We start from the raw sequence: 13,461 nt of genomic DNA, 5'->3' as shown, positions 1-13,461 counted from the left end.
AAGCTTAGAAATACACTGTTATGTATAGCACAGGGAACTCTACTCAGTATTCTTTGATAACTTATATGAGAAAAGAATCGAAAAAAGAATGAATATATGTATAACTGAATCACTTTGCTGTACACCTGAAACTAACACACTATAAATCAAATGTACTCCAATAAAATTAAAATATTAAAAAAAGAAATACACTGTAATCTTTTTATAACTCATTCATTCATTCATTCATCCATACGAGAAATATCTTTAAGAACCCATTATCTGTCAGTTTCCTTAGGAACTGGGAGTAAACAATCTAGTGGGAAATCAGAGAAGTGACTGACATTTACTGTAGAGAGCATAGGATAGAGAAGGGAGGGATTGAGGGCGTTCTGACATAAAATGGCATGATGCATTAAGACAGTTGCTAGTAATCAAGCAAGGTTAGAGTGAAGGAAACATGTGGTCAAGTAGATAGAGGTAATACTAGAACAGAAGTCAGGAGCCAGATTCTGAACTGATCCATTTGCAAGATAGCTTGAAACCTTAGAAGCTGCATGCTCGCTGGATGATTTTAAGAATGGTAGAAGATTTTCCTAAAATGAAGTCCCTGCTCTGTTCACCGATCTGAAATACTAGCACAGCTCAAAGGAACCAAGGATTTTGAGTGGGACAAAACACTTTGCATACCTCCCCCCAACACATGCATTAGAGAAGAAGCATCTTAGCCAGAAAACACCATGGCTGTGACCCATTCCTCTTATCGCCTTCCTTACTACCCTCAAAACATCTCTTTCTGTTGCTCTATTCCCAGGCTTTTATTGTGACAAGTGGGAAAAAGGATGAAAATGCAAAACTGAAGAAGCCCAGAAGATGCAGCAGATTACGGGGCTACAGAGAGAAGAATATCCAGGAGGCGGGAAAAGGTATCCCCACAGTGGGGTGGCTGGACCATGAGGCATAAGCGACAGCCAGGTGCTTGGGGCAGAAAAGTTTTGGGGAGAGGAGAGAAAATCTGCTATTGTGAGGAATGGGCCTAAAGAAAGAGATTCAAAAGGAGAATTTTTGGGCAGTCTTTCTTTATGTGGTACAATATAACACACAGCTGCTTCAGGACACCTCTGAACACGCCTGTGTTACTTGTGTTACTTTTCAATGCTTCTGCAGTCAGATTGTTTTTTTTCATGTTAAGGTAATATTGGTGGAGGTTGGTCACTCATTTTATTTGGTTTATGTATTTGGGTTATGTATTCATACACTGCTTCCAAATCGTGAAAGCCCCAAGGGTCCAGCACCCAAAACAGTAAAAGGAACCTGGATGGGAGAAAAATGAAGGCACAGAGAGCAGCAGATCTGGAGCAGGAAGTGTCTGGAGAAGGAAGAGAGCTGTATGGTGTAGGTTAATGGAGATAGATTTCACCCACTTCTTCATTTTGACCAGATCCACTCTTGTTGTACAAATGATCACAGGTCCATAGCCTAAGACCCTGGAGAAATTAGATTAGACCTAGATAATATAAATTATGATCAAGGGAAAATTCATTAAAGGTGGAAACGTCCCCTGCTGGGGGCAGTACCCACCCTGACCCTATCCTCACATGCCCCCCTTGAAGGAGGGACAGAGAGGAGTGATGGTCCCTGAGAGGGTCAGTTCCTTGAGAAATGCTGGGGGCGGGGAGGAGGTCGGTTTTTCGCCAAGATGAAGTCATCAGAACGACGGCAGGTGGCAGCGGGCCATGAGGGAAAGGCTGGGCAGAGCTAGCGCTTTGTGCACCTTGTGGGGGGATTGAGACAAAGGCCAGGACTCCCTTGGGCAGAAGGAGAATCTGCACAGGCTGTGGCCGTCCCTTCGTCCCTTCCCTAGAGATCTTGGCCTTTCTGTTCCTGGAAACATCTGACAACTTGCTCTGAGGTATGTAAATTGCTCTCACTGGAGACATTCCAGAGTCTTCTTCCAGCCACAGACAGTCTAAGCTGGCTCCCTGGCTCCCATGACCATTGGAAGGACTCACAGGAGGCCCGTGAACAGCCCAGCGTGTGAGTGGTACAAATATGTGTTGAGAGCAGAGCGCAGTTGTACCAGAATCAGAACATCCAGGCCACAAACAGGGCTTTGGGTGTTAGTTCCCTCCAAGAGGGAAGGAGTTATGGATGGCCCTGTATCCAACACGATATTTCTTTTTACACTCATTTATTCCCTGAGCCATTTCCTCAAGACCCAGCAGCCTGGTCACACTGTCAGACAGATAATGGCCAATGACCCAAAAGCTAGGGCTCTGGCCTGGTCCGAGTACCCCACTCTGATCCTAGAGAGCATGGGAGATGATCGCTGAGGTGTCTGCCCTACAGAGGCTCCTCTCAGGCTACATGGCCTTCTAGACCTCGGGTAGTGGAAGCACCATCTTACCACTTCTGACATAACCAGGTACCAGGCTGCTACCTAAAAGACCCTCATACTCCAAAGTCATGCTCCCTCTGGGCCCCCAACTTTGCTGTCTGGGTACCAGCTTTATCATGCTAGTGCTGCCTTGACCCCAGCAAGGCCCATGCACGGCCTATGCCACTGCCTTCAGGCAAATAGGTCCAATCTGGACAATTTACTGTCACAGGTAAGTACAGAAATTTCACCCATAAGCGGAAACTGTTCTTTCCAGACAACAGCCTTGGCCACTTGTCTCCTCAAACTGAAACCAAGCAGGACCCTGTAGGGCTCCTGGGCACAGAAGCCTTTCTGTGTCCCCCTTTTCTTGATTATGGGAAATAGACTTCATTCAGCCTCCATGACCTTCCCTGAGTTCCAACAGGCAGGTTCAAACAGTTGTTAATTAGGGAAGGGAGGGGACACGGAGACATGGGAAGAACAGTCAAGAAACAATAGTGCAGCCTTGGGGCAGGGTCCTGGTTCCCCCTTAAGGGATACACATAACAATATCTTTGAGCTATTTTGCAGATATTCCCCCACCTGGCGGGAGAAATTAACAGTATGCTGCCCACAGGCAGGCAGACCCAAGACCAGTTGGAACCAGAAGGCTGGTGATGCCGACTCCCACTTACGTCACCACCAACCAATCAGAAGAATGTTTAAGCTAATCACACCCTCTTTGAATCATGACTATAAAACTCCTCACTAGCCCCTCCAGGTAGGGACACACAGTTTTGAGGGCACTAGCCCCCTGTGACCTCCTTTGCCTGGCAAAACAATAAAGCTATTCTTTTCTACTTCACCCAAAACTCTGTCTCTGAGATTTAATTCGGTGTTGGGGTACAGAGGCCAGATTCCACATCAAAATCAATGAGTGAATTCAGTCATCTGGGGGACCACCCATGAGCACTCCTGCCATCGTCTCTGCTTCCTCCTAAAAGCCACTCCTTCCTCTCCAGATGGGTTGACTGCCACTCTCAGGGGCTGACCAGAAGATTATGCTGAAGGTCTCGAGTTTCCTTTTCAGGCAGTTCTCCACAAGGACTTAGATTCACAGGCAGGATAGCCCAGCAATTAAGCGTGTGGGCTTCCAAGTCAGATAGCCTGTGCACAAATCCAGCCTTTACTACTTACTATGTTACCATAGGCAAATGTTACTATCACCACTAAGCCTTAGTTTCCCCATGTGTAAAGTAAGAAGAATAATAGTACATAATTCAGAGAATTCTTTGAGAACTGAATGAGAAAATGCACACCTCATATTAAATGCTGCGTGTTAGTTGTTGTCATTGTTTCCTATTGTATGCTAACTCCTCAAAAGCTCACGGTGTAGTCACTACACACTGTTGGAAGAAAAAAGCGAATATCAGTTACTAACTTCAATTCAGAATAATAAAGATACAGTCAATTCTCAATATTCACAGATTCCACATTTGTGGATTCTCCTATTCCCTAAAATTTATTTGCGACCCTAAAATCCGGACTTGCAGTGCTCTTGTGATCACTCCTAGACATGCACAGAGTAGTGAAAAATGTGAATTGTCAACACGCACATTCTTAGCTGGGGTTGAACAAGGCAAACTCTCTCTACCTTCTTGCTTCAGTAATCCTACTGTATGCAGTGTGCTTTTCATGATCTATTAAGTGTTACATTTTTCACATTTTTGTGCTTTTTGTTGGTGATTTTGAGGCAGGAGATAGATGGGCTCCAGGCTAGACATTTACAACTGGCCTCCTGTTCACACTTCCTGGGGTGAGAAGAAGGTGGGCTCCAGGCCGGACATTCATTACCAGCCTCCTGTTTACATTTCCTGAAGCAAGAGACAAACGGGCTTCAGGACTACATATTTATGACCGGACTCCTGTCTGTATTTCAAGATCTGCACCTCGATATAAATACCAGCGACAGAAATAGGGTAAATAACCAGACATTGGACATTTTTATGGCAGGGCCAGAGTGGGAATAAACCCTCTTAAAAGATCAAGAGGTCATACATTTCCCACCCTTGGGGCAAGGGAAACGTTGCACCTTGGGGATCAAAAAGGAGGGGGCACCACCCCATAATAGGTGATGCTAAGACCTCTGGGCTGTAGTCCATCTTGGAGAAGAGTTGCACATGCATGTTGGGGAGGGCCCTAGGGCAGGTCAGGTGTGGAAAAAGAAACCAGATAATTGGCCAAAGGTAAACAAAGACCCGGAAGAACTGCCCTGTATAAATGACCACCCAGCCATGGCTCTCAGGGGAAATACGGGGTTAGTTTTCTGTGAGCCTCTGGTCACAACATCTTCATCAACCGATCAATGCATACCTTTGTTTTACGTGTTGCTATTTAAAGATAACTTACTTAATCCATATTGTCGATTCATTAACACTGAACTCACAGCCAACAGCGCTACAACTCATGCTTGAATGAAGCTTGTGTTATAAATAACCGCCTCTTTACTGCACTCCTCCTTATTAGGGGGGATGCCCACTCCCTTCCTCTCTGTGTGTGCATCTCTGCCTTGCTTCTATCTTCAGTAAACAAACTGTTTCTCTGTGTGCTCTCCCACTTGTTGTGCGCTATGGCTCTAATAATAAACTTTGTACCTGTTTTTACAGTTTTGCCTGCGTGAGAAAGGCATTTTTCACTGGGGGTAAGAGCCAGGGGGTGTAGTGACTAGGATTCCTGGTTTTCATCCAGGCTACCCAGGTTCAGTTCCTGGGCGGGGAATTAAGATCTCGCTTCACACCACCCCTCATTGCTGCCTCTCTGAGATCAATTTCGCTGTTTAAATTGGTCCCCAAACGTGGCGTTGAAGGGCTACTGTTCTTTAAGCGCAAGGAGGCTATGATATGCCTTAAGTGGAATACATATGTTACACAGAAACTAACCCCGTGTTTCCCCTGGGAGCCATGGTTGGGTGATCGCTAATCCAGTGTTCGCGAAGACGTTATACAATCTACCTACTGCGAACAACAAGAATCAACTGTGTGTAGAAAGAGCCCAGAGAACCCAGAGGAGGATCTATCAGCTCTGCCAGAGGAAAAGGCTTCTTAGAGGAGAGATTTCTGAGCCCACCTGGCAGAAGAACAGTGAGAGCTTCTGCGGGTCCAAGGGCTGGTGTGAAGAGAGAGGGGGCTCAACACAAGCAAAGCTCAGAGGCCTGGAGGCACGTTTGTGAGCAGCTGAGATAGAAGCCCAGAGGCAATCCATCCTCCTTTCATTTGAAAGTATTTATTGAGTGTCAGTCATGCAGGGCTGAGGGCTGAGACTTGCGGGGTGGGAGCGGGAGGCAGAGGTAGAGAAAAGCCCTGGATGCCACACTAAGGGCTGGAATTAACCCCAGGCCTTTAAGGCAGAAGTGTGTAGGAACCCAAGGTGGCCAAGAGCAAAAGTCTTGGGTAAAGCTAAACGCTTCCTTTTAGTTACACAGTAGACTAAACAACCCAAGGAAGCTACATTTCCTTCCCTGGAAATACTAGAGGACAGCAGAAGTCTCTTCGTTTCTCAAAGCCAGGTTTTGTTATTTGCTTAGGTAACACCATCCAGGGTCTGTCATCGTGCTGGGATTTAAGTACAAACGCCATCGGCCTCTCTGACTCAGCCTCTGTTTCCCTCCTTAGTCCACCTCTGGCCACTTCCTTCTCACACCTTCCACACCAGCCACACAGAACTCCTCTTATCCTTCCATGAGCCGTGCTCTCTCTTATCTCCAGGTTTTGCTGTGTTTTGCCTGGATTATGGTTTCCCCTCCCCTCAGCCCTCTGCCTGTAACATGCTTTGTTTACTCTCTTCATCCTCTAGGTCTCAGATTAAAGTCACTTTCTCCAGGAAATCATGCCCATGCACATTCCCTATATGACACTTTCCACGGTGACTTGTTTTGCTTGATTTATTGTCCATCCTTGACAAATAGACCATAAGCTCTGAGAAGGCAGGAACCGTGTATGTCTGATTTACCGTCTGTAGCCCTCCTGCCTAGTGCTTGGCACTTAGAAGGTGCCTGTGAGACCAAAGGCAGGGAAAGAACGGGTTTACCCCAGGGGACTTTGGCATCCAGCTCACTTTGAATAACTGGGGTTTTCCACTACGTTGAAGGTTGAATGTTCCATTCTCCACTATGGGGAATGCATGGTCTCCCGAGATCCAGATTTCCTGAAGCCCCATGCACTTCTGATGATTATTAAGTTACTGGAGGTGCTGAGTTTACCCTCCAGCCAGCAGGACCCTCTGTGAACTGTGAAACAATTGATTCTCCTCCAATGCATTAAATGCACTTAAATGTCTATAATTACAGTTGCATTTTCAAGAAGGACACTAATTAACTTTAATTCATGGTTTATACTTATTGCCTGGGAGCAAGAAACTAAAAAGTATATTGTATTGGTGGGGAGATATGCTGCTTCTTTGCTTTGAAGTGGGTCTTGTTGGAGTTCTTTCCACTCACCCTTCAAGATCTAGCTCCCGTCCTGTTCTACTATGGTAGGTCATTTGCCCTGATCTCTAGGGGATGAAGGGAGAGAGGAAAACAGGAGCCTATTCCAGATTAGTCTCTGAGAGTGTCAGTGTCTCGATTTAGTGTCTGGTTTTGTAGGTTCAGAAACTTCATTTGTCACTGCATCCGTGGCTGGTCTCTTCACTGATTCACACTGACCAGACTCATAAGAGACTGAGTCATAACCAGAAAGCAGGCTCTTCTCACTTGGTGGGAGGAAGGTGTATTGTCAGTGTTTGGGATATTGGTGGTTGTGATCCAGGCATTCCTGTCCTCATATCCCAGGTCAAAGGACATGAGATATGCTTGAGGTATGTTTTATTCTAGCTATACCCCGATCAAGCAGAGAGAGCATGGATTATTATTCCCACTTTTTAAAGAGACTGAGGTGCAGAGGGATTTTATCCAAATGTCATGATTTGCTGAGTTTTCGGAGTCCTTAATTACAAGTTCAGAAAGTTGGATGAAACCAGGGTCGAGTTTTATGAACTGTGATCCTAGTCATCAGAAATCTAAATGGATATAACTCATGAGAATTTTTATTGAAAACAGGAGTAACTTAAGTCAGGAGATCCCTAACTTGCTAATGGGATGGGGCTCAAATCTGGACCAAATACGTCTGGAGATTTCAGTCTCAACCATTTCCCTTTGCCTCTGTCTTAGCTCAAGCACACAGCCACAATCCCCACCTCTCCCCACCCCCGACCCCCGGACCGGAGGACCAGCCTTTGGAATCCCTGTATCAGTCATTCATTGGCTATGGACTGACCGTGGGTGCAGGAGGGGGCAGTGGCCTGTAACTTCCCAGATGAGGTGCCTCCTGTCAGCTAAGAACAACTCCCCTGGGAAGGGGGCAGCTGGGCCCTTAGCAGCCAACACCACAGCAGCAGCAGCGGGGGCTGGATGTGCTGTCCTGGAGAAGGGGATCTGCGTGCCTCACGATGGCATCTGCTACAGTCCCTAATCCTATGTGTCGTCCCTCTCACCTCCAGGCATCTTGTCAGGCTCTTCTCTCTGCCTGGAACTCATTTCCCCTCTTTTTGCTCAGATAAATCTTACTTCCCCTTTAAGCCTCATCTTAAGTATCACTTCCTCCAGGAAGCCTTTGCCAACCCCTCAAGATTAGTCAAGGCTCTCCTGTGTTTTCCCATTTACACCACGTTATGCATCAAAGCTGACCTCCTGCTTGCCCGTGCCCACCTCTACTGTAAGCTTAGGAGGCCAGGGACCATCTCTGCCTTGTGTTCTTCTCTATCCAGCATTTTGAACCATTATTCCTGGCACTCAATAAAGGCTTTTAGTGTAGGGAATTAATAATGTTCTTCTACAGGATTTAACCTTGAAAAAAGTCACTAACTGAGCTAGGTATACCACAGTAGAGGCAGGTAGGGGGTAGTGATAGCTACACTATCCCCCCTCCCCCAATCATCATGAACTGCAGGAGAGTTTTCAGAGCCAGAAAAAGTTGTGCTTATGTTGAACAACTGCTGGTCTATTTTGAATTCATAAGCACAGTGAACCTTGTAATGGATATTCCCCCTCTTTGCTTTGGGTTCTAGGAAGCTCAGAGCCCAAGCCCCCAATTAAGGAAAAAGAGTGAATTTTCTAATTCTAAATACAAGTAGCAAAGTTCCTTTTAAGGAACTTTGAAGGCTTGAGGGAAGTGAAAATCCCAGGGTGGGATCTGGACTTGAAGCAAGTGAAGTGAAGAGATGGGTACAGGTGTTTGGGAAGGGAGGCAAGAAGCTAATGAGGAGGGGGCCGGAGACCAGAGAAGGGAGGGGAGACAGCAGAACAGCGTAGTGAGGGACAGTTAGAGAAAGCGAGTCGCTGAGAAATCCCGCATAAGGTTAAAAGCAAGGGTTTCGAATATCTTAGGTTGCTGTAGTCCTAGGGCATGAACCACTTCCATTGTCTTGAACCTTCAGCTACTCATATATTTTAGGGCCAGTGGAATTTCAGAGAATGAAGGGATCAGGAAGTGTCTGGTCAGGGGTCACGTGATACAGAAAAGAATCGGCATATGCTCGAAGTGAGATGACTCACAAACTGAAACTCAGTGCCAACAGGAGCTCAGATCCAGGCGGAATATAAGTCACTGCCCCTCCAAATTCCCCGACACATTAGAGGAAGCACGGGTTCACTTGAATCTTAAAGTGATTACCACATTAGAGGTAATCACTTCATTACCTCAGATGGCACCTATATTAAAATTCTATTTTAACAACTGTTGTTCTCTAATTCAGAAATCATGAACTGTTGGCCCTCGTAGCCACCTGATTCAACCCCTCACGTCACAGCAGAGACCGAGGCATGGAAAGGTGAAGTTCCTTATCCCGGATCACCGTCTCAGTTTCTTCACCTATAAAATAGGAGGTTTGGACTTCAAATTTTGTAAATCTTAACGCACAAGTAAGATCATAAGTTCCGCTAGGGCAAGGGTCACATCAAATAACTGGGATTTCCGTAACATTTAATGAATAGTGAAAGGTGGTGGAAAGGTGACAGAAATTGACCCTTGAGAAGAAAGGGAGTGATAAACTAACAGCTTACCCTCCTCCTTCTAGAAACATCTTCCTCCTCTTTTTGCACATGGAGTGCTTAACTCTCCACTCTTAAGGAGACTACCAGTCAATAGGGTGGTCAGCTGAGGATAAGTGAGTTGTTCCTGCTATTACTGATGTTTCTGAAGAGCAACCTAACTAGTGTTTACGATTCTTTAACTCCTCTTCTGTTTAAACGTTCAAGAGCTGTTCTCTGAGATGAGAGAGACAATAACCTACCAGGGAAGAAAATACTTCCTGGTCCTCAACACTGAAGTTGGAACAAAGGCAATATTAACTCATAACTATTTGTGGAGGGTTTGAAACTCAACCCCAACTCTTCCTCTGAATTCATTAGATACTATTAAATAAACATTAAAGTTTTAAGTATCATGATTCGGCCAGCAACCATAAGAAGACTTCTTCATTTTTTAAATATTAAAAAACTGGGTTTTGAAAAAGCACAAAAACTTTTTTCCTACTTTGAATAAACAGGAAATAGAAGGTAATGGTGAGTTAACCGCATAATCTAATATTTAACATTTCTTATGCTAATCTGGCAAAGAACCTCTGTATGGTTTATTAAAATTTGCATTTTGTGTATAGACCTAAAAGGGAAAAATTTTAATGTATGTATCTATAAAAATAATTATACGTACTTTTTGTTAAAGAAAAATAGGCTGAATTCCCCTTCCTTTTTCTCCAGCAACCTCAGAAGTGGAGCGTACAAAAGGCAATGCTGGGGAGAAGCTTCTTGTTTTGGAAGATTTAACTCAGTTTAAATTCCTTGCTGTGTAAATGGGTAATTTCAGGAATGGAGGTCTCCAACAAGAGCTGTGTGCGCCCTCTGCTGGCGATCAGAGGGCTAAGGAAAGCATTTCCGATTCAGTGATTCTGAGCAGAAGTGCTGCCAGCAAGGACGAGAGAAAGGGAGACTCCAAAAGGTTAAATCACTGCTTCCGCTGGAAAATAGGAACACAGCACAGTGGGGTTTTTCTTTGTGATGATCTTCCTTAAACACCTTATCTGTAGCTCAAAAAAATTTTTTTGAGCGAAGCTGATCTATAAATGGACAGGTACGGCTTTAAGAAAGGCTTGGTTTGTCTCATTTCGGTGAGCTCTGCCAGAAAGGGCAAAGGTTCCTGACAGGCTTGACCTGAGAATCAAAACATCTAGTATTTATTCTAAGGTTCTGTACAAATGCATTACTTTCTGGTCTCCTTCTCGGGGAAGTAAGTCCCATGAGGCCAGAGACTGTATCACCTTCAGCATAGCATCCTCAGCCCCTGAACCCAATGCCTGGCCTGTAACAGGGGTGTGATAAATACCTACCAAATGAACGACTAGCTGTGAAGAGGACTCTGGATTCAAGGTGCCTGTGCTGCTGACTTAGATACTGAGCACAGGCAAGACAGGCTTCCCGAGTCATGGCTGGACCCTCTCCATGACAAGGCTGAGAGCTTTTGAAGAGCTCTTTAAAGAGCTCATGAAGGCCATCCTTACTCAGTTTGTGAAGGGAATCTTCATGAATGTAGCACCATGTGGCAGTGGCTGCCCTAGAAGGGGTTAATGATACCCAAGTCACGTAAGAGCTATGAATCACTTCACAGGTTACACTATGCCTTCACGGGAATCTCAGTTGATCTCAATAGTCCTTCGAAATGATCATTCCTCCTCTTTTACAGAGGTAGCCCCGAGCCTGGCAAAGGTGGACTGCTGCTTTCACGGCAATCAAGTCACAAGACAAAAATGCACACGTGGTTTCTGTACCCCAATCCAGAGCTTTCCCCACCTCCTCCTAATCTCCGTAAGATTGAATGGTCCCCTCCCACTCTCTGAGTTGGTTGAGGCTAAAATTAGAGGGGGCAGTCACAGCTTTTAAAGATCAGCCTAGTAAGCCATATCACGGACATCTTCTCTTAGTACTGGTGACAGCCAGGTGACGGGAATTACAAAGGCTGGGCTGGCCAGGCTGCCTGCACCAACTGGGTGAACAACCCCGTAAATGGCTTTCTCTTCCCAGGTCGTCGTCCAAGACATTACACACCGACTTGCGTCGTCATGCAGGTTTGCTCAGGGCGAGACTGTGGAACACTTCCCCAGAAAGCAGACTGAAAAACACCTGCGCTGGGTCAGCGGTCAACGAGATTTATACGTTAGGACCGGAGTGACCCCTAGTCAGGGTTTGCTAGTGACTTGGTTGGTCTGTTTGATTTCTGGGAAAGCAAACAAAAGCCCAGCAGCCAGATGTTTGCTTAGGTCCTGGCTTCACTGGGAGAACAAACCCGTGAGGAGCGTGACGGTGGGAGGCGTTGCTTCGTGCCTTCGTACAGGACGTTCCTCATGTTGCCCTTTTATTCCTCATCTGCCAAAAAACACCTCTATGCAGCCAGCAAGACCCAGAGCCAACGCCAGCTTTCCTGACATCCCCCTTCCAAAGCACCCCGGGCTTACTCATCTCAGAGCCCTTATCACCCTGAATTTTAACTGTTTACATGTCAGTTCCCCCCAGTGACTCAGTTCTTTAAGAACAGGGACCATGTCCTTCATCTCTGTATGAAAGAAAAACATTGGCTATTACACTGAGTCCCAGAAGCCCAGAGTACAGTCCAGTGGCTTTTAAAGTTTTTGACACAACCTACAGTAATAAATACATTTTATATCATGATCCAGGAGGAAATATATGTGTGTATATATATATATAAACGTGTATTTATATACCTATGCATATACATGTAGTATTTTTGTTTGCTTGTTTGTTTGTTTTCGGCTGCATTGGGTCTGCATTGCTGTGCGCGGGCTTCCTTTAGTTGCGGCAAGCAGGGGCTACTCTTCGTTGCGGTGCACAGGCTTCTCATTGCCATGGCTTCTCTTGTTGCATAGCACGGGCTCTAGGTGTGCGGGCTTCAGTAGTTGTGGCATGCAGGCTCAGTAATTGTGGCTCGTGGGCTCTAGGGCGCAGACTCAGTAGTAGTGGTGCACGGGCTTAGTTGCTCCGTGACATGTGGGATCTTCCCGGACCAGGACTCGAACCCATGTCCCCAGCAATGGCAGGTGGATTTGTAACCACTGTGCCACCAGGGAAGTCCCTACATGTAGTTTTTAATAAAACTAAAACAAAACTTCACAAAATAAGACTATACGGAGTGCTAATATCTGGGATTTTTTTTCTAGTTCATTCTCTGTTGTTTTCCCAAATGTTTATTGTGATATACTAATTTGATTTTAATGAATGAATGTCAACTTGCAGTTTGAGAACTATTAGTGTAGTTGATTTCATCTTCCCCCACCCCATCCCCGCCCCCACCTCCATCTTCTGTCATTATTTATTGAATGCTTCACCCTGGGGGAGGAGTAAGGAGTTCTGTTTGGGGGATGCAGCAGGGTAGAGAGAGATGGAGTACAGATGGATCATGGAGGAAACAGTGTTCTCTGTATTCCCCTTTCAGCCCCTCAGATTTGGGTTTGAGCTCCTATAAGTAGAATGGAGTATTTGAAATTAACTAGAGAAAGCTTATAAAACTTCAGGCACAAGTAAGGCTGCTTCAGGGTCTAGATCAGGAATCTGTACACTACAACCTTTGGGCCAAATCAACCTGTTCACCTGTTTCTGTAAATAAGTTTTATTGGAATAGAACCACACACATTAATTTGCATATTGTCTAGGGCTGCTTTCCCTATAACTGCAGACTTGAATAGATCAAGATTCTATGATTGGGACTTCCCTGGTGGTCCAGTGGTAAAGAATCTGCCTTCTAATGCAGGGGACTTGGGTTCGATCCCTGGTCAGGGAACTAAGATCCCACATGCCACGTGGCAACTAAGCCCATGCACCACAGCTATTGAGCTCCACACCTCAATGAGAGAGCCCACGTGTCGCAAACTACAGAGCCCACACGCTCTGGAGCCCACGCGCCACAACTAGAAAAGAGACAACCCTCACGCCACAACTAGAGAGAAGCTCGTGTGCCGCCACAAAAGATCCTGCATGCCACATCTAAGACCCAACGCAGCCAAAAAAATAAAGACAATAAATT

This window comes from Neophocaena asiaeorientalis, unplaced genomic scaffold, assembly GCF_003031525.2.
Source record: "Neophocaena asiaeorientalis asiaeorientalis breed wild unplaced genomic scaffold, Neophocaena_asiaeorientalis_V1.1 scaffold479, whole genome shotgun sequence".
Taxonomy (NCBI): domain Eukaryota; kingdom Metazoa; phylum Chordata; class Mammalia; order Artiodactyla; family Phocoenidae; genus Neophocaena; species Neophocaena asiaeorientalis.
The sequence above is the reverse complement of the archived record's forward strand: the minus strand, read 5'-3'. Positions refer to the sequence as shown.